The 21,309-nt window shown below is 37.7% G+C and overlaps 1 protein-coding gene and 1 long non-coding RNA gene across 2 annotated transcripts in view; both read right to left on the bottom strand.

The window, feature by feature from the left end:
* Positions 1-21,309, bottom strand: part of gpr139 (G protein-coupled receptor 139) — a 40,110-nt gene that overhangs the window by 3,293 nt on the left and 15,508 nt on the right. The window lies entirely within an intron of this gene.
* LOC130904855 (uncharacterized) lies at positions 18,421-20,715 on the bottom strand. The gene is made up of 2 exons (XR_009060917.1): positions 19,225-20,715; positions 18,421-19,121 (listed from the first exon to the last, which is right to left on the bottom strand). It is a non-coding gene; the product is annotated as an uncharacterized LOC130904855 (long non-coding RNA).

The raw sequence follows: 21,309 nt of genomic DNA, 5'->3' as shown, positions 1-21,309 counted from the left end.
TTTTTACCTGGATTATGATTAAAATATTCATTCATTCATTCATATTATCTGAAAAATGTCTTTATAGGCTGCAAATATTTTTTTTTACATTAAATAATGTAGAAAATAAATATATTTTAAATAAATACAAGTCATCAGCCAATCACAAGTGCGTCTGAGGGGAAAAATGGACGGGCACATGCAGCAAGTGGAAAGAGTCTGAACATCATGAAAATAATTTGCTTCATAATGGTAGGGTCAATTCTATCAATACAACGTATTGATAGACAATCTAAATGACCTACATATATACGTATATACATGTATACACACGTGTGAAAATTGAACAAAAAATGGATTTCAAATACAAAAATATGTTACATAACATAAGCAAATTAAGTAGTAGTGCTGTGAGATCCAGATTTAATATTTTGTATGACTTCCATGGGCTTCAGCAAGGATTCATACAATTTATTGAGGAAGTCATCAGGAACATCAAAGAAAGCAGTCTTGCATGCCTCCCAGAGTTCATCAACATTCTTGGGTTTCGTCTTCCATGCTTCCTCTTTCATCCTACCCCAGACATGCTCAATGATGTTCAGGTCTGGTGACTGGGCTGGCCAGTCCTGGAGGATCTTGATCATCTTTGCCTTGAGGAACTTTTGAGGTAGAGATTGAAGTATGCGATGGATCACCACCCTGCTGCAGAATTTGTCCCTTTTTATCGTTAGGAATGTAAGAGGCAGCTAAGATTTGTTGATATTTCAGACTACTTATGTTGCCTTCCACCCTGCAGATCTCTTGCACACCCCCATACTGGATGTAACCCCAGACCATGATTTTGGTAATGATGTCACCACAAACCTAACTGTTTTATGAGTGAATCTTGGATCCATGCGGGCTCCAGTAGGTCTCCTGCAATATTTGCGGCGACTGTGGTGTAATTAAATGGAATGATGACTTCACCAATAAATTGTATGAATCCTTGCCGAAGCCCATGGAAGTCATACAAACTATTAAATTTGGATCTCACAGCACCACTACTTAATTCGCTTATGTTATGTAACATATTTTTGTATTTCATTCTTTCATTCATTTTCCATGCCGCTTTTTCCTCACGAGGGTCGCGGAGGTGCTGGAGCCTATCCCAGCTAACTATGGGCAGTAGGCAGGGGATACCCTGAACTGGTTGCCAGCCAATCACAGGGCACAAGGAGACATACAACCATTCACGCACACACTCATATTTGATGTCCTTTATTTGTTTAATTTTCACACTACTCTCTGTAGGCAACAAAACTTTTGTCTTGCCAAAATTTGACCTTGATGTCTTCATTAAATGATGAATATTTTTTCAGTGAAACAAATATATTTGTGTACATTCAACATCATTTGGGAGGGTCTTAGCTTTCATATGAGCCATTTCTGAAACCAATTGAATAATTAAAGTCAGGTTATTAGCAATTGTTTCTACAAAATGGATAAGCGACAAGACTTGTCAGGGACTGTAATGCAAATATGGTTGCTTATTTTTGGTGGGGACAATTTAAGCATCCTAAAAATGCTCTGGTGTTAAAGTTGCTAATGGTATCCACACGCACATTTTGGGCATTGAAAACGAGGGTTCTTAAAAACTCAGTCCAAAGTGAAGATATGCAAATTCTGAATTTGTGGCGCCATCATATGGACAATGATAGCTGAAGATTTAACTGTGGAAACGTCACTGACTGCGACAAACATTGTTCCTACGTCACGCATAAGACCAATGTTTACATCGTTTACGTTTAGATCTAATTATTGGACAGGTGCTTTTTGCTTCCATGTATTTACAAACTCTTGCAGTGCTTCATATTGAAGAACTCATGCAAAGGATGGGGGTATTACTGTATGGACAATTATTTTTCGTGCTTTGTTATGAATGTACTTAAAAACGAATGAATGCGGTTGGCTTTGGAAGTTTTGTTTTTCTACAAATGTGTTGGTGTAGACGTAATTATTTTTTCAGGACATATGAGGGCAGGATCCTCGGTTTAAAAAAAAAAAAAAAAAAACAACTGTTAGGTGTAGACATGGCCTAGCTTTTGTCAGCCATTTTAGAGTGTTTTGCAGAACAACAACACAACACAACAAAATAAAAATTAAATTACATTAAGCTTAATTTGCTTTAGTGGGCTGCTAAGGAATAAAAGGGTGATTGTTTTGATATTTTCAGGGTTTAAAGTCATACAAATTTGTCAAAAATAGAAATTACATAGCATATTGGAATGAAAGTGAACCATTTTCATAATCCTTCCGAAGCGGTGAACATCTGTACAATATAACAGATTTTCTTAATTTCATCATACCATGCTGGTTTGTGATGATGAAAAAAATAATCATAATTTAATTAATTTTTTGATTACATTTTTATTAAATTGTTCATTAAATGAAATTAAAATTTAGTTTGATTCAAAATGAATCAAATGAAATGGATAATAATTAGATAAAATAATTTTAGATAAATTAAAACAATACAATAAAAGTCACCATAAAACACTCTCAGCATTTTGCTTGATATTCAAAGCAATGTAAATGAGTGAGTTATGTCTAACTCATTTGCCTAACTACATATACTGTACACCTACAGTGTTGTTGCAAAAGTACCTTTCTGTGCCTTTGGCCAAACACTCAATAAAGATTCTGCCTCTGGCAACAGAGCTCCTACAACAAAATACAAGGACATCCCATCGCTCTGTTCTGTCTTTCCTTTTTTTGCCAAGTGGAGGAAGAAATCCCCTGAAAGATTTATCACAGCAATAACTTCATGCGCAGCAGACAGGAGCAGCACTATTGGCCTGTGCAGCAAATGATGACTGTTTGTTTTTGAAGCCCTGACACGTCACCTGCCTTCCATTTTGTGCTCACATCATCTTGTCAGTGTCAATTTGCTCAACAAGCTACATTAACTCACTGGCCGCCATTGTCGGAAACAGACGTCCAATCCATTTGAACTGGCAGAGGCTGGCAGCATGTGAATCAATAGTCGCGTATCATATTAGAGCAGGCTTGAACCAAACACTATATCTACAGCTACAGAAATTTCCTTAAGTAAAAAAATTACAAGTTCAGTTCAAGCTATTACACCCCTCTTTAAAATAAACTGCTGTATTTTAAGCCAAAAGAACTGTTGTGTTTGATAGACCAATATGTCTATATGCTGCCATAGCAGTTACATGGCGCATTAAGCCCCTGACCCATTTTTAATTCGTCCGTTTTACCCTGGAGACCCTCGTTTACAGACACCGCACAACCACTTTTATTTCAACCCAGCCATAAAATCAAGTAATTATATTTATTATTCGAAATGCCTATAATTTTTAGCTTTGAATCATTAATTGATGTCTAATATTTAGTTGAAAAAAAAACAACAACAAAAAACGACTTTATAAAATGATTCACTTGCATATTTTAAACTTTTAAACAAATTACGTAGCAATGAAAAAATAGTGTCTGTAAATAGGACACGGATATCTACTCCATAACTGTATGTGTATTATTATTTTTTTTTTTTTGGTTACTGTCGTATCTTACCCGATATTTTATTTGAAAAATTATCAAACCAAAGAAACATTGAAAAAAAAAAACGTTTAAAAGGGTAAATATTTGAAAAAGAAAATCTCGACCACTCCTGGATGTCTGCGATTCATGCATTGCGACTCCTTGTTATATTACCGTATTTCATCCATGAAATCCCCTATTCAAATTTTTTTTTTTTTGTTAAACTGTGCAAAATGGAAAAACAAGCAATAAAATTGACTGCAATGTAACAGAAGCTTAACAAGCTAAAAAAATATATATATATACATATATATATATATAGCTTAATGGTGGACTATCAGGTGCATACTCCCACCTACTGTACAAGAGTGTGCAGCACCCATCAGATGGCGCGGTTCTCACTGTTGGTTTTTATTGGTGAACATCTCTTTCACCTGCCTAATCTTGCTTTTACTCATGTTGCTGCCTCTAGTGCTCACTTACGGTATAATTTCTCGGGGCTTATCGATTGTGCCGCAATTCACGATGAAAACATACAAACAAAGGTAATGTGTCACACAGGCGACAATTTGAAAAGTAGTGGAGTAGAAAGCAGAGATACGTGCTGTAGAATGTAGTAAAGTAAAAGTAAAAAGCACCACTTCATAGTTGTACTCAAGTGCAGAAACCCAAAAATGTACTTAAGTACAGTAACCAAGTACTTTTACGTCGTTACATTCCATCACTGTAGTTGGAAGTTTAAATGTGCTGTGATGATATGTTGTGGCTTTGAGAACTCCACAGCAAGATGCTGGATCAAAAAGAAAAAGTATAATTTTCCGGAATATTACTGAGGGATTAATTTCGGATGGATCTTCATACTGTAGTGATTGTTATTTATTATGTGTAATGCCCACAATGGTTCTTAGGTATTTTTTGGCAACCATGACTGAAAGTGGTGGTTGCCGTTATGTTGTGGTGTTTTCCACTCAATAAAGGCATTGTCTCTTGGGGTCGTACGGTGTATGGGGCACAAGAACAGCAAGGGTGAAACATAAAAAGTGTGTCCCTCATTCTTCTCCACGTTACTCACAACAATACTCTACACCAGGGGTCGGGAACCTTTTTGGCCGAGAGAGCCATGAACACCACATATTTTAAAAAGTAATTCTGTGAGAGCCATACAATATGTCTAAAACTGAAAATACAAGTAATATGTGCATTTTATGTAATTCAACACTTTGAAAGTACAATAAGTCTCTGAATTCTTTTTAAATAATAATTTGATAATATTACAATAGTTACTTTAATATTTTGTTGTGTCCACAGAAAGATTCAACCTATGTTTAAAATGTTTAATCTTATTTCGTTGTGTTTGTGCAAAATACACAAGTTTCAGTCTAAAAAGACTGCTGTACTTACGGTTTTAAACCAGTAGGGGGAAGTGTTGGCTTCTTGGCGTGCATGGGCAATAACTGTCCGCATTTGAGAGCGAATAAGAAAAGAGCCATCTGTGCAGCAATGCGAGATGGATGTTGTTAAAACTTTTTTTTTTCTTGTTTCAGGTGAGAAAAAGAGTATATTTTGACTGTGTATATTAGCGGATTGCTTTATTTTAGGATGGTTGTGATATGTATTGTGTGTTAATATGGTTCAGAAATATGTTGATCTTTAAGTATGTTTATGTATGACTGCAGATTTGTTCCCAATGGTGCGCGGACGACGAGTGAATGCTAGTAGTGTCTAAAATGCAGAAAAATGACACCAAAAAAATGTGTTTATTAATATAATTATATAAGAATTAGCATTTTAGAGCGAATAAGAAATGAGCCGTCTGTGTGCAGCAATGCGAGACGGACGTTGTTGTTTTTATCTTGTTTCTGCTGTACAAGAAAAATGGAAATAAAACAAAATTAAATGTGTAGCAACAGATTGAAGCATTTCATCTCTGTCCGCACCACGTTACGGATGCATAGCTATTATTTAATCCAACTGCCAGACGCATCATCAGACTTTTGCGTTCTCCAGTGCTGCACCTGTCCCGAATGTCGCCTGATATCTGGCTTGCCAAAGGAAAAAATGTGAGCGCCTCTTACTGGTTTTAATTTTAAGGCTTTCCCTGTGGCCCTTACGCCCGCCCGTTTTCGCCAAGGTTCTAGCGCCCTCTCATTACATAACGAAACTTTTTTTTTTTAATTGAAGATTTGTCTACGAGCCAGATGCAGCCGTCAAAAGAGCCATATCTGGCTCGCAAGCCATAGGTTCCTGACCCCCGCTCTACACAGTGATGGAAAAGCGATTGCGCATTAACCCTTTTATGGTGTCCTTTGTCTATTACTACATTACAGCTGCATCTCTAAAGAAAGTATTTTTTTATCTGCCATTCGGTTGTATTGCATTCACGTTACACAAATCCGAGCAACGCCCATCCTGTCAGTTTTATATAACTCGAGACCTACTTAAAGTGCTGGTGCAGCACGATGCCAATCTTTTAACAGATGAAGATGCATTTTGTCATTGATTTGCATTCCAGTATCGACTGCACTTAGCTAAGTGTCTGTTTTATGTGTGTTGCCGCGGTCCCGCCCCAGGTTTGTTAATAGAAGAGAGATAGGATTAAAAGCGGCCATCTTCAAGTCTTCGACATCGCACTTCGCAGCCACTATCAGCTAATTACAAATTACCAATGCAGCTCCAGTAACAATGTCCTTGCCAGACTGGAGGATGCGAAGCTAAAGACACACTCATGCGCTTAGAGACGGAACAAGAGTTCTGATCACCAGTCATGTGCCAATTCATTAGCATGGAAACCGGCACCAAACACGATGATGCACGGCAAGTGTGTAATTGCTCTCAAGTGAAATGTGCATTGATTACTTTATAGACTTTATTTTCATCAAAGGGTGATTTCTTTTTTTCCTCAACTGCTTTCCTTTTAACACAAAATATGCACGTTCAGTTAGTTTAGATTATAATTTAGCGTTCTCAGTCAGTTAAATCTTCATGATGTTTTTACAGAGTCGCCATCATTAAATTGACCTTCAATCCAAGCTCAGGCTTTCTCCAAACCACCTGCCAATTATCTCGCTTTGCCCACCAAACTCTTAGAGAAAAATGGAACTACAGTATAGGGAACAGCAGCAGGGAATTGTTGACCATCAACGGTCTTCAGGTATTATTCTGCTCGGGCTCCCCTGTGACAGACAAAAGGGATTCACGGTGAGTTTGACATTTCCATTTAGACGTGGCGAGCTCGCGTGGGCCTTCCCGAGTCCTTTTAATGAACGATTTCGCCTTTGTGGTCACGGGGGAAGTGGCCCGTGTGCGGGTGAAAGCGCTTGCCATTTTGCAGGTATGAGGTGACAAATAAGGGTCTCAAGGGGGGAACTGTTGTGACATCCAGGCTTGTATGGAGATACAGTAGGCGCATGTGTGAAGGAAACTGTGTAGAATCATTATAACTATACAACATTAACACTTTTGTTAAAAAAGCATTTAGTTGAGTATACCATTTAAGACTTAGAATGCCTTTATTGTGATACACATCCAATTCACTTTGACTCTTCCGCGGCCAGCCCCTCTCAATCAAATTAAATTGGCCGGCGGGCCTATCGCTGGAAATGGCCGTCAGTGAGTTAATGTAAGTTAATGTAAAGTGAGACAGCAAAAGCAAGAGAGACAGAGAGACTGTCACTATATGAGTAAGTGATTATGGCTATTTTAAATGCATGTATGAATGATTAAGTATGTTTGTATGAATGAGCAAGTGAATGACTGTATATGAGTATTTACATTAATGCATGAATAACTGTACGAGTAAAAGCTGAGTTATGCTTCTCCGGCAGACCTACGCCGCCAAGGCAGACCCAATTTACGACCTTTTGCCGTAGCCTGACGTGCATCTCCACAATTTTCTGACTGGTCGACGCGTCAACGCTAGGTGACTTGGCGCAAATAGACTGTGATTGGTCCGCTCAGACTGTTGTTTCCGGTTCAGCGCGAAATCACCGCCATTTCCAGACATTGTTTTGCTACACGCAAAAATGGACCAGGCCGACGACTATAATCGAAAAGCAAGTATGACAACTTCTACAATGTCTCGTCAAGACATTACATAGATTGCCAAATGGCAAGGTCAGCGAATGCAAAAAATAAAATGGAAGAACCACCGAGACAAGTATGTGTGTGTTCGAAAGCAAATGGCCATCCGAAGCTGTGACACGGTCGGCCAGAAACTGCCAGTTTTTTATCACTCTGTCGTAATTTTGGTTGGTACACTTCATCATTTATTGTGTAAATGATGAAGTGATGATGGGTATATGAAGAATAAAGCACAGGTTTGGTGTCAAAAGAGTTGTTTTGATCTTTAATTTTCAACAACATTTCATACACATCATCACTGATTAAGGGTGCCTCGGTGCTTTTATGATAACGGTTGGGGGGGAAGGAGATGAGTCGATGATCGTGGGCTGCCGCAACATGCGACCGCTAACATTCGCTTTCTCTCGTTCTTTCCACTCACTTCCCGCAATGTCACCGCTCCCCAGTCTGATCGCCTCTTAAATGACCCACCCATAGTTACGGACATTACAGTATGATCAACATTTTTTGTTCAATGTTGATGCGCTGAAAATCCACATTCAAGCGTTCCATCTCGTTGGTTATTGTGTAACCAGAAGAAAACTAGAGGAAGTCGACAAGAGTCCCCCCAAACCGCACAAACACAACGTCACACCTCTATAGTGGCTTGGCGGTGAATTACAGAGCAACGCGTTCCCTTGCCGCAGAACTATCGAATGCTCATTGATGCCGTAGTAGCTTTGCCGTCACCACAACGCAGAAGCATAACTCAGGCTTAAATCAGTGAGTTTGTTCCAAGTGAATGAATGAGTGTGTGAGCATTTGTGACTTACACGATAAATACATTACGTATTTAAACAAATATCTTAGTGAGTGATTGTGACTATTTGAATGTCAAAATAAATGCATGGACAATTGAGTAAGTGAATGAGTGAATTTGTGACCCAACGATTGACTGGGTAACTGACTGAATGAGTGAGTAATGTAAATGAGTATTTAAATGAAAGCATGGACCAGTCAGTGAACGCGTGAGTCAGTGAGTGTTTGTGACACACAATAAGTATTTAAACAAATGTATGAGTGAGTGATTGTGACTATGTATTTGAATATTGTATGGATGAGCATATGGATGATTGAATTTTTGGATAAATTAATGATTAAATGAATGTACTAATTAACAATGAGTGAATAAATGACCAGTGAACTGGTTGAATGAGAGCGTGACTGTATATGTGTATTTAATGTAAGAATGAGGGAGTGACTTGATGAATAGGTGAGTACTGTATGTAAGTATTTAAAAATGTATGCATACTAGGGGTGTGACAAAATATTGTAATGGTGATATATCGTGATACTTTGTATCCCAAAACGTTATCGATATGCTCCTGTCGAGAATCGAGATGTCGTGTTAAAAAGGTGTCAATTAAAAAAAAAAAAAAAAAGGCTGCCATTGACAGTGCTCGACGCCCAATCCATTTCGACTGGGAACGTTCGTTCATTCAAAACCAGAGCATTTGCAGTGATCCGGTCCGATTTTCGGGGCATTTACAGGTCACTTGCTTTTCATTTTAGGGCATTTACAGGTCATTTCCTGTTGAGTTTGAGTCACTGCCTATTCATTTGGTTGATTCCCAGGTCACTTCCTGTTCTGTAATGCAAAATAAACAGCAAGTGACACATAAAATACCCCAAAATCAACAGGAAGTAACTGAAAATCAACAGGTAAATGACCTTAAGTGGCCCAAAATTACTCATTGCCTGGCATTGGCTGCCACTGACGGCCATAGACGTTCAATCCACTCAAATTCAATCTGTTCAATCCGTTTGAAGTGGGAGGTTCGAATGGATTGGACGTCTACTTGTGATAAACCCATTCCTATTCACAGCAGAAGCTTGTTTTTCTGTTTATTAGTTTTTTGTAGAATATCCTAGAATGATTTCCTGACCAATGTATCAAAAATTGTTGTATCGCTATATCGTCAGATCATCGTTATCGGGAGCTATGTATCGCAAATCGTATTGTATCGTGAGGTATCAAGAGGTTCCCACTCCTAATGCATACGTTAGTGTCTATTAGTATTCAAATGTATCAATAACTGAATTAGTGATTTGGTGACTATGAATGAACTGGTAACTGGCTGAGTGAGTGAGTGAGTGAGTGAGTGAGTGAGTGAGTGAGTGAGTGAGTGAGTGAGTGAGTGAGTGAGTGAGTGAGTGAGTGAGTGAGTGAGTGAGTGAGTGACTGACTGACTGACTGTATATAAGTATATAATTGAGCGCATGAATGAATAATTACTAAATGAGTACTGTATATGAGTAATAAAAATGTATGACTGAGTGAATGAGTGTGTCTATGTGAATAGTGAAATAAATGTACGAATGGAATGCATGAGTGATTTTGTGACTTTAAAGCAACACTTTGTAGATTTCACCTATGGTCAATTTTAGTGACTCCGGTACACAATAGCGGTAATGTTTTGCCTTATGGAAGACTACGTTTCGCATGAGGACCAGCGCTGCGTTTCCCATGAGGACTAGCGCACACCCGTAGTTCGTAAAATCATCAGTCAATCAAAAATCAATCTCCCGGTCGCCTGCAGATGGATTAAACAACACTACTGTTTCCAGCGGCTGTGTGATGGATGAAAAGTAATAAGATAATGAACCCAGTTGTGGCTAAACAACAGCATATGACTGTTAGCAACCGTGTGGCTAAACTCGTCAGCGCTAACGAGTTCGGTTGAGGGCGAAGGGGAGGTTTCATGCCAGCGAGTGAAAGCCGGGCCAATGTTTCTTCTGTATAGACAAGTGTCCGAGGTACTTTAGCTTTACTTCTTTATATCTGCCACAACTTCCGTTTTCAATTTTTTTACCATTACTTCAATGGCGCTGGAGTGGCATCACTCACTAAAAACCCTGAAAACCACGATTTGTAAATACTGCATCCTTCTGCCATCTCGACATGGGAAGAAAACATAAAGAAGTGGCTGAGGGTGACCACAAGTAAAATATTATTGCATTTTATTGACTCTGCGGCAGGGGATGGAAACGCCATCTGGAAGCTTCAAGGCATTCCAGTACCTGCGCAGCACAGCCACAAAGTTTGAATGTCTCCTCATACACGAACGCTGGAATTTTGTCTTCGTGAAGGCGGATGCAGAACCAAGCCAGTGGCTCACCTTGAAGCAGACCGTCAACCCAATCCCGAGATCCAACTACGAGCTTTTTAACTGCAGCAACTTTAAGATACGCTATTGGAGCTAGAATTACCGAAGACAGCGGGATAAAGTCCGTCTGGATGCCGCCGAGGGTCTCCATGATGTCGGGTGAAAGTTTGGAGAAGCTCCCTTAAGCTCTGCTGTCTGATAACACATTCCTCATATGCTCAACCTTCATTAAATTTTTCTAATCCTTTTATAAATTGTGATTTATTCTTGTCTGTTTTGCACATGCACCAATCGTTTTAAATAAAACAAGAAATGGAATCATGTTGTCCTAATGTTTTATTGCGATCAATGTCTGCAATAAAAAAGAATGACAAACTATTTTTGTTTATATGTACTGTTCATACCTTGTAGTACATGGGTGCCCAAACCTGTCCTCAAGGGCTGATGTGGGTCCTGGTTTTTGTCCCTACCAATCGAGCACATACAGTTTAACCAATGAAGTTTGTGCTAAAACAAGCGGCACCTGACTGCAATCAACTGATTACACTTGTGAGACACCGGATTGGTGAAAAAATGTCCTCTTGTTTTGTAGGAATGAAATCCAGCACCCACTGCGGCCCTATGTGGAATAGTTTGGACAACACTGTTGTAGTATTTCCTTGTAACAACAAAATCCATGTCAGCCCTTCTGCATTAGGCAAATGAAATACAATTTGTAATTTCACCTCATCTTGGTCACTCAAGTGGCCGACGTATAAATGCCAACTCTCGCGCACACATACTAGATATCATCAAATAGCAACCTAGATGTGCTCCTTAGATCCCATGCCATTAGCTGCGTGAGCCCAGAGTGATGCGTAGTCCATATCCTACACTGATGAATTAGAAACCGCCATGACTGAATGGAAGTTAAGCAGGCCAAATCAATCCATACCAGTGACAATAGATAATGCTGCAAATACTGTTAATTCAGCGCACGTTACAGATGGACTCGGACCATAAATAGGATGTTTTGCTTATATGGTAAATATAGCTGCTAAGAGAGCTGCAGCAATCAACAGTGTGCCCCACTTTACAAACAGTAAAGATTGTTCTCACCACTTACAGTATATACAAAATTTCTTCAGATCAGTAAGAAGTAAGCACATAAATATTATGCACTAAAATGGTTGTTTATATGATGGCACTGTTATTTTTGCTTGTTAGCAAAAATAAATAAATAAATAATAATAACAGTTGTATTTTCTGTTTCAGAGCATTAAATGTATTGAATTGTATCGAAAATCGTACCGAACCGTGACTTAACTGTATTGTTGCATCCCTTATACATACAAATATATATATATTATATATGTTTTTTTTTTTTTTTTTTGCAAACAGAGTGGTATCGGAATGGTATCGGTATCGGCCGATACTGCACAGCCAGGTATCTGTATCGGTATCGGGCCCAAAAAATGGTATCGGTGCAACACTAGTTCAAATGTTACTTAGAATACTATGTGCACGTTTGTATGTTTTATGATCGCATGGATATTGGTACTTTTATCATCCCTCAGGGGAGAAAAGGTTTCTCGGACACGAGGACGCGTGAGAGCACTTTGACTGACACACAAACACACACCTCCAAAATGTCCCCATCTGTAAATGCAGGTAATAAGAGGGGGTTGTCTCCAGCTGGGAGGCCATTACAAAGACCTGTGGGACGGATAATGGGACACAGTGTGTGTTTCTTTGTGTCTTTTGTGCACGTGTGTGTTTGCATAGGTCACCCCTTTCTGTCTACACGCCTGCGGGTTCTTGTTCTGCCCTCGTGTCGCTCCTGCTGCTCTCAAGCTATAACGAGGCCAGGCTCCGTTGACGTTAAGCAAAGACACAGCGTGAGACACCCGTACGTGTAACCCGACTGACTCATTCTCAGCAGTAAAGCCTCAGGCGGTGCCAAAACTAACAAAGCGCATGTTAAACCTTAGAAAACTGTAACAAATTTAAAATAAGCCACATGAAGAAAATCTATACTATAGAAAAAGCGTGAACTCATTCAATGGTATTGACGGCGATGGACGTCCAATCCATTTGAAATTGGAGGAGGCAGTCACTTAACATTTGAGTGCCCTCCTAGTTCAAATGGATTGGACGTCCATTGCCTCAATGTGTTCCCTATAGGGCCTCATATAACAAAGACTGAACAAAGTGATGCTACCCAGGAGATAGACACCCCATCTCCTTAAATAATTTCCAATTGTTTTTTTTCTCCTTTTTGTGTCATTTGGAAGAAATTGAAAATGAGCTTTGATGAGTTATCCAGAGTCTAATAAGACTGCAGGAGGAAATAGACATGAGGGTGATTGAGAGAGAAGGGAGGATGTGAGGGGAAAAAGATACAGATGAGAATGACAATGTGGCCACACACACGCACAGAAGGGGTGAATATCAAAGCTGGCTTTTAAAGGTCACATGCACTTTGTAATGATGACAAGCTCTTTTTTCTGGCCGCCTTTTGTCTCCTTTTAAGTGTCAGAGCGGACAGGAAGCAGGGCCGAGTTCTTACTGCAAAAAGCAGACACGTCACAGCTGCACAGCGTCGGGCTTAAAACAAAAAAATGAAACCCAACCGCATGAAATAAGCGCGGATGTGATTCAGAACATTTCCCCTGTGAGGACAAGCATGCGTGACGTGTGGTCATTAATGAAGACGAAAGACACTAGACAAATCTCCTCACAGGGATTCAACGCGGCGCTCTCATTATTTTTGCATATTTGATTGGAGCGGGTCTGCCTGACCAAGGCAAAGGTGGCACTTCATTAGAAGGGCAACATGCTATTTGATCATCCTCATCACCAAAGATGAGTTGGAATATAAAACAAATATCGAGGACAGAAAATCTATAGTCTCATTAATTTGCGCTAACAGTGGTTAAATTGTACTGCGGATGATCTTGGTTTTAACCCGTTCATGCAAAAATTATGATTTTTTTTTTTTTTTACCGTACAGGTTACCCATTGGCTGCCATTGGCGTTGCTAAGTGTCATGGCATGTAATTAGTTAAATACTATATTGAAAAGAATAACTACAGTGTTACTTGGGACTGTAAACAGTGTAGTTCTACTTTTATTCATTTTTATTTCATTAATTTAAGTTTTTATAAACATTGTATTTATAAAAGTACAATAATGATTAATATTTAATGTATATGTAGGTAACACTTTACAATAAGGGTCCCTTAATTAACATTAGTTAATGCATTTTTAGACAATAACTAATGTTTAAGTAACATTACAATAATTAATATAATTGCTTATCTAACATTCATTAATATACTAATTAACATGAGTTAATGCATTAGCTAATACATTAGTTAATGTATTAGTTAATGCATAACCAGACAGTAACTAATGGTTTGGTAAAATTAAAAAAATATATAGGCCTATTAGGGTTAGGGTTTGTTAACTTAGCATTTATAATTTCTTATTTAAGTATTACTTAACCTTAATTAACCATTACTGAATGTTTTTTGGACCCTTATTGTAAAGTCTAGCACACGTATCCCTTACCCTTATCTAAGATATTATAAATGCTTAAGTTCCCCCCTCTTAACCTTTATTAACCATTATTGAATGCTTTTTGGACCCTTATTGTGAAGTGTAGCACATGTGTCCCTTAAATAAGAAATTATAAATGCCTAAATTAACAAACCCCAACCCTAACTCTATATAGGCCTAAATATATTTTTAATTTTCCCAAACTATTAGTTACTGTCTGGTTACGCATTAACAAACGCATTAACTAATGCATTAACTCATGTTAATTAACCCTTGAGAGTCGAAGGACGCGCCGGCACGTCCTCAGCGCACGTCGTCTTTGAAGCGCCCTCACGTTTTAATTACGTCACCCACATGCCGTTGGTTGGTCTCGTTTTAAAGTGCGGAAGTTGCGGTTTACTCTCGTTATTATTTGAAGTCAATCGACCAACTAAAACGTGAGATATTGTCATTTAAGTTTTATAGTTTTATTGTCCTCTCAAAAAAACATTAAAACGCTGCATGGATCATTTGTTTATGTCTATATTTCCATCATTTCTTGTCCTTTTTCAAAACGGAAGCTCCACGAAAAAAACACAAATCAAATGAACCCTTTCGAAGTCACAGTGGAAGCACAAAATGCGTTTTTTTTTTTTTTTTATTTTTTTTAAATAAATATAACTGCCGTGCGAGGTTCCACCGAACGAGAGGGAGGAGTGTTCTGAAGCAGCGAGATGGCGAGCGACGGCCATTTGGATCGAGCAGCGACTTTGTGTGACTTTGAGAATGAACGGAAAACTAAATTTAACGCAAGCAATTGTGCTTTTTGATCAACTTGAGGAAGAGGATGGTCCAAATTCGTCATCATCGTCTTCTCCGGAAGAGTCCTCGAGTGAAGATAGTGACGGATTTGAACACGTGGGTGACGCCATCGACGAGCAGAGGTAAGCAAACTCACTTTTTTTTTTTTTTAATGCTGAAAAAGTTTCTTTTGAAAGTTTCTTTTGATATTGCAAGACAAAGTTAATTCTGATGCAATATAAGTGTTTGTTTGTGTATATAATAATAAAATGTGCATATCAGATCAAAGTCGTACGTGCACTGTGTGTATCCAAGGCAGGAATTTATAATTGTGGTGATCTTTCTATATGCAGATTAGGGATGTAGCAACTATTCAGCTATGGTATTCTTTCTATTGTCATACATATAGATTTCCATTATTATTTATTGCTGTAAATATTTTTATTTTATTCTTTATTATTTTCATAAATACTGACTTTTTTTCATGTACATTTATAATGACAATGAAAGTAAAGTGAAATGAAAATGGAAGGGTGGAAAGAGGACCGACACCCCATGGAAGTGTGGGCTGTGTGATGTCGCCCTGTGTCGAATTCCAGGACGAAACTGCTTTTCGGAATGGCATGCCTGAAAAAATTTTAACTTGTTTATTGTAAATATTTTTGAAAATGCTCCCCCCCCCAATGTTATATATATATTTTTTTGTCCCACAATCAGTCTTCTCAATTTGTGTATATAAATGTGTGTTCAAGAAGCTTGATTGTGTGTACATAGTTTTCATCAGGTGATGGGCTGCAATACCTAAACTCATAAAGAGATGGCCTCTAAACACTTTTTGTGTTAGATGGTATATATTTTTTCACTGTTCGGTCTGCTGTATATAACGTGTTTTGACTAGAGCATGTATAAAGGCAAAAAAACGCCTATGGCTATACCTGTTGTTTATGTTGAATTGTCAAATATAAGACTATTTATTCTAAATTTTTTTGGTTGAATGTTCATCCTAACATGTTGAATAAATATTACAAAGTTTCAAAACGGTTCGTTACACATGTTTGGTTGTCAATTGGACATCAATATTAAAAATTTCGACAAAACGAATTTGGAATTTTTGGTCTTCTTGGGCCCAAAATGATGATTTATAATTGGTCGGTGAAGGAAACAACAGTTTGGACATGAAGTTCAAGGTGTCACAAAAAAAGGGACCAAAGCAGGCCATCGTAAACAATTCTTTCTTTGAAATATAAAGGCAACTTCAAAGGCATGCAAAATCAGACAAAATAGGCCCAGACCTTAAAGGGTTAATATATTAATAAATGTCAGATAAGCAATTATATTAATTATTGTAATGTTACTTAAACATTAGTTATTGTCTTAAAATGCATTACCTAATGCATTAACTCATGTTAATTAATATATTAATAAATGCTAGATAAGGCATTAAAAGAATTATTTTCATGTTACTTAAACATGAGTTACTGTCTAAAAATGCATTAACTAATGTTAATTAAGGGACCCTTATCGTAAAGTGTTACCTATATGTATATATACAGTATCTAGCTTTTTTCGTCGAAAATTCTTGAGCATAAATTCTTAAATCCATGAATTCTTTAAAGATATGGATGTAAAACAGTCTCGATTCTTGCTTAACCCTTGTGCAGTATATTTTTTTTTATACCTCTCGCAGTATTGGGGATGAAGTCTGGCGCCCTCTTGAGGGTGTGATAACTAAGTCATTTCTGAATATTTTTTTACTTGCGACGTCTCAAAATGTTCACTAGCATCAGACCTATCCATACGTATATAGTTTTTATTTATTTATTTATTTTGGATGCCCTCTATGGACAATAAAAGCAATAGTGTGCTATGAACAAAACTAACAATGTTGTATGTAATATATAAAAACAAATCCAAGTAGGAATATTTGATATCAGGTCATTAGAGGCTTGAATATGTTCATAAATTATAACATCAAATTTTTTGGGGAACTCAAAATTTTTTTACAATGGCAATTTCAAAATTTTTACCCCTCTCGCAGTATTGGGGATGAAGTCTGGCGCCCTCTTGAGGGTGTGATAACTAAGTCATTTCTAAATATTTTTTTACTTGCGACATCTCAAAATGTTCATTAGCATCAGACCTATCCATACGTATATAGTTTTTATTTATTTATTTATTTTGGATGCCCTTTGTGGACAATAAAAGCAATAGTGTGCTATGAACAAAACTAACAATGTTGTATGTAATATATAAAAACACATCCAAGTAGGAATATTTGATATCAGATAATTAGAGGCTTGAATATGTTCATAAATTATAACATCAAATTTTTTTTGGAACTCAACATTTTTTTATAATGGCAATTTTAACATTTTTACCCCTCTCGCAGTATTGGGGATGAAGTCTGGCGCCCTCTTGAGGGTGTGATAACTAAGTCATTTCTGAATATTTTTTTACTTGCGACATCTCAAAATGTTCACTAGCATCAGACCTATCCATACGTATATAGTTTTTATTTATTTATTTTGGATGCCCTCTATGGACAATAAAAGCAATAGTGTGCTATGAACAAAACTAACAATGTTGTATGTAATATATAAAAACAAATCCAAGTAGGAATATTTGATATCAGGTCATTAGAGGCTTGAATATGTTCATAAATTATAACATCATTTTTTTGGGGAACTCAAAATTTTTTTACTATGGCAATTTCAAAATTTTTACCCCTCTCGCAGTATTGGGGATGAAGTCTGGCGCCCTCTTGAGGGTGTGATAACTAAGTCATTTCTAAATATTTTTTAACTTGCAACATCTCAAAATGTTCACTAGCATCAGACCTATCCATACGTGTATAGTTTTTATTTATTTATTTATTCTGAATGCCCTCTGTGGACAATAAAAGCAATAGTGTGCTATGAACAAAACTAACGATGTTGTATGTAATATATAAAAACACATCCAAGTAGGAATATTTGATATCAGATAATTAGAGGCTTGAATATGTTCATAAGTTATAACATCAAATTTTTTTTGGAACTCAACATTTTTTTATAATGGCAATTTTAACATTTTTACCCCTCTCGCAGTATTGGGGATGAAGTCTGGCGCCCTCTTGAGGCTGTGATAACCAAGTCATTTCTAAATATTTTTTTACTTGCGACATCTCAAAATGTTCACTAGCATCAGACCTATCCATACATATATAGTTTTAATATATTTATTTATTCTGAATGCCCTCTATGGACAATAAAAGCAATAGTGTGCTATGAACAAAACTAACAATGTTGTATGTAATATATAAAAACAAATCCAAGTAGGAATATTTGATATCAGGTCATTAGAGCTTTGAATATGTTAATAAATTATAACATCAAAATTTATTTGAGGAACTCAACATTTTTAGACAATGGCAATTTCAAAATTTTTACCCCTCTCGCAGTATTGGGGATGAAGCCTTGCGCCCTCTTGAGGGTGTGTAACTAAGTCATTTCTGAATATTTTTTTACTTGTGACATCTGAAAATGAAATGGAAAATTTTTACCCCTCTTGCAGTATTGGAGCCAAAAGTCACTCTTGGAAGTGTGACAACTAAGTCATTTCTGAATATTGTTTTTTTTTACCTTCAACCACTAAAAATATTCACTGGCATCAGAATAACAGTCAACAAGTCACAACAACTAGAAGAATTTTGAATTAACAGAATCTATATAACTCAAACGCACAACAACAAACTACTGAACTAGAACAACAAACAACTCAACTAGAACAACAAACAACCAGTGAGCTTTTTTTTAAAAAAAAAAAAAACAATTTGCACACTTTTTGGCCATGTTTTTGGCTAAAGAAAATGCCACATTTGCAGCTAATGTTTGATGCCCGTAGTCGGTTAATGCAAAGGCCACATTGCCCACATTTCTGGCTTTGTGGCGTGGCCACCACTGCGGGGTCCACCTGAGTAAAGAGGGTGAATGCATTGAAGAGAGACAGATCCAGCATATGATATGATATGGACATTGGCCATCGTAATGTCCTCCAGCAGCAAGAATATGTGGCAGATGCCTGCAAATAACACACACACACACACACAAAAACACATCAGATGATGTCAGATGACCAGAGAGCTTTGATGCAAAGTTTTGAAAAAGACATAACATATGCTTACCTGGTCCAAGTGATCGACTGCCGCTTTACACAGATCGTAGTCCAAAATAATCTTGGGCTTTTTTTTTTTAGACAATCTGCTGGATAATGTCGTCCGGGCAAAACAGATTGACAGTAGTCTCGGGGCTACTGATCCTGGCAATTGCAAAAAGCGTTGGGCCAGGCAATAGAATAGGGGGCAGGTTGAAGTGCCTCGAAACTTCATTTGTAGAGGACCACACAATTTCTTGGTTTTTGGCAAGCCATGGAGTGCTGACCTGATTCTGTTGTTGTTGCTCCTCTGCTGCTTCTGCTGTAACCGCCTCAAAATCCTAATCATCATCCTCTTCCTCCTCTCCTACAAGTGGCTCAAAATCTTCATCATAGTCTTGTGACACATCATCCTTTTCATCCATTGAGTCTGTGGGACATTCCTCCTCCAACACCATTTTTCTTGCCTCCTCAAGAAAAAATATTCTCGCCATCTCTGCTCACCAGCAGTCACAGGGAGTAAAATGGCCTTTGAGCCGTTGGACCCCATATAAAGTTGTTTACAAACGTGACCATTCACTGAGCCAATGGGAGGAGGAAAAAGTAAAACATTCTACCAATAAGAGTTGAGATTCAATAAACAACTGCATTTTGAATTCTCAAAATGTGTCACATCAAACACCTTTTTGCGCCCTGCAGACAAGGTGCTTTGAAGTGCATTCAAAGCCGCCTTCTGCAGACCTCTGCACGCAAAAGTACAAGCACACACATACGCACACGCTCGGTGACGTGAGAGTGCGCGTGCATGTACAAACGCACACGATTTCTCCCACAGTCGCGTCATAAAGTCAAACGTCACAAAAGTCAACTCATACTGTCCCATTGAACAGGCAAAGTGCGCGCGCACACACACACACATACCCACATACGCGCGTGCACACCCCCACCCTCACACGCGCGTGCACACACCCACTCACACACAAGTGTTCGTGAGTCCACACACTGGCCCGTTCGATCAAAGCTCAACATGAAAACTTGTTTTTTTGGTAGTAAGTAAATGCGTTTGACAATGAGGGATCAATCAAGAAAAATGATAAATAATAGTCTAGTGTCCCCTGCTGGATTTTTTGTTTTTAAGATATTCATCCAGGATCCGTTACAATCTCGTGTCAGTTGACACCCCGCTGAAGCCATAAATTGTGTAATCGTGGGAAATGCACTTTCACACACCAGGTGGCAGTGCATCAAAAAACATGAGAAATTGGGATTTATAATGGGAGTCAATGGGGACGAAAGTTGGCGTAATACTCTCTGCGTCACAAAAAAGTAGGCCTCCCACATATAATAATGACAATACCAATTTTGAAATTGTGGATGGTGCCATTTTGAAGGTAAACATGTTTTGACATTTTTTGACAATTTTCAGCCCTCTAGCTTATTTTTTGATATGCTTTATATATGATAATATGATGAGTAACAAAGCAAAACGCCAGGATTTGGCGCAATACTGCACAAGGGTTAAAAGCAAAAAAAAAATTGTGCAGTTAGCCTTTATTTTACGTCAATATGTCAAAGTACGATGCTAGTCTGTCAGTCAATGTGGCAGCCGCCATATGTAAACAGAGCTTTTCCGGTGAAAGTTCTTGTGAATAAATGCTTAAATCCCTGAATTCATTATAGACATGGACGTAAAAAGTCTTATTTCTTGGTTAAAAGCAAAACAAAAACGTTCACTTAGCATTTATTTTATGTAAATATGTCGACGTATGATGCTCGTTTGTCAGTCAATGTGGCAGCCGCCATATGTAAATAGAGCTTTTCCTGTGAATATAGAAGTCCCTGACAAAAGTCTTGTCGCTTATTCATTTTGTAGAAACAATTGCTAATAACCTGACTTTTAATTATTCAACTGGTTTCAGAAATAGCTCATATGAAAGCTAAGACCCTCCTAAATGATGTTGAATGTACAAAAATATATTTGTTTCACTGAAAAAAGATCTATCATTTAATGAAGACATAAAGGTCAAATTTTGGCAAGACAAAAGTTTTGGCGCGTGCAAAAAGTAGTGTGAAAATTGAACAAAAAATGTACTTCAAATACAAAAATATGTTACAT

Source organism: Corythoichthys intestinalis, chromosome 16 (assembly GCF_030265065.1).
Source record: "Corythoichthys intestinalis isolate RoL2023-P3 chromosome 16, ASM3026506v1, whole genome shotgun sequence".
In the NCBI taxonomy this organism is placed as follows: Eukaryota; Metazoa; Chordata; class Actinopteri; order Syngnathiformes; family Syngnathidae; genus Corythoichthys; species Corythoichthys intestinalis.
Note: the sequence above shows the minus strand (reverse complement) of the source record. Positions and strands in the feature narration are given on the sequence as shown.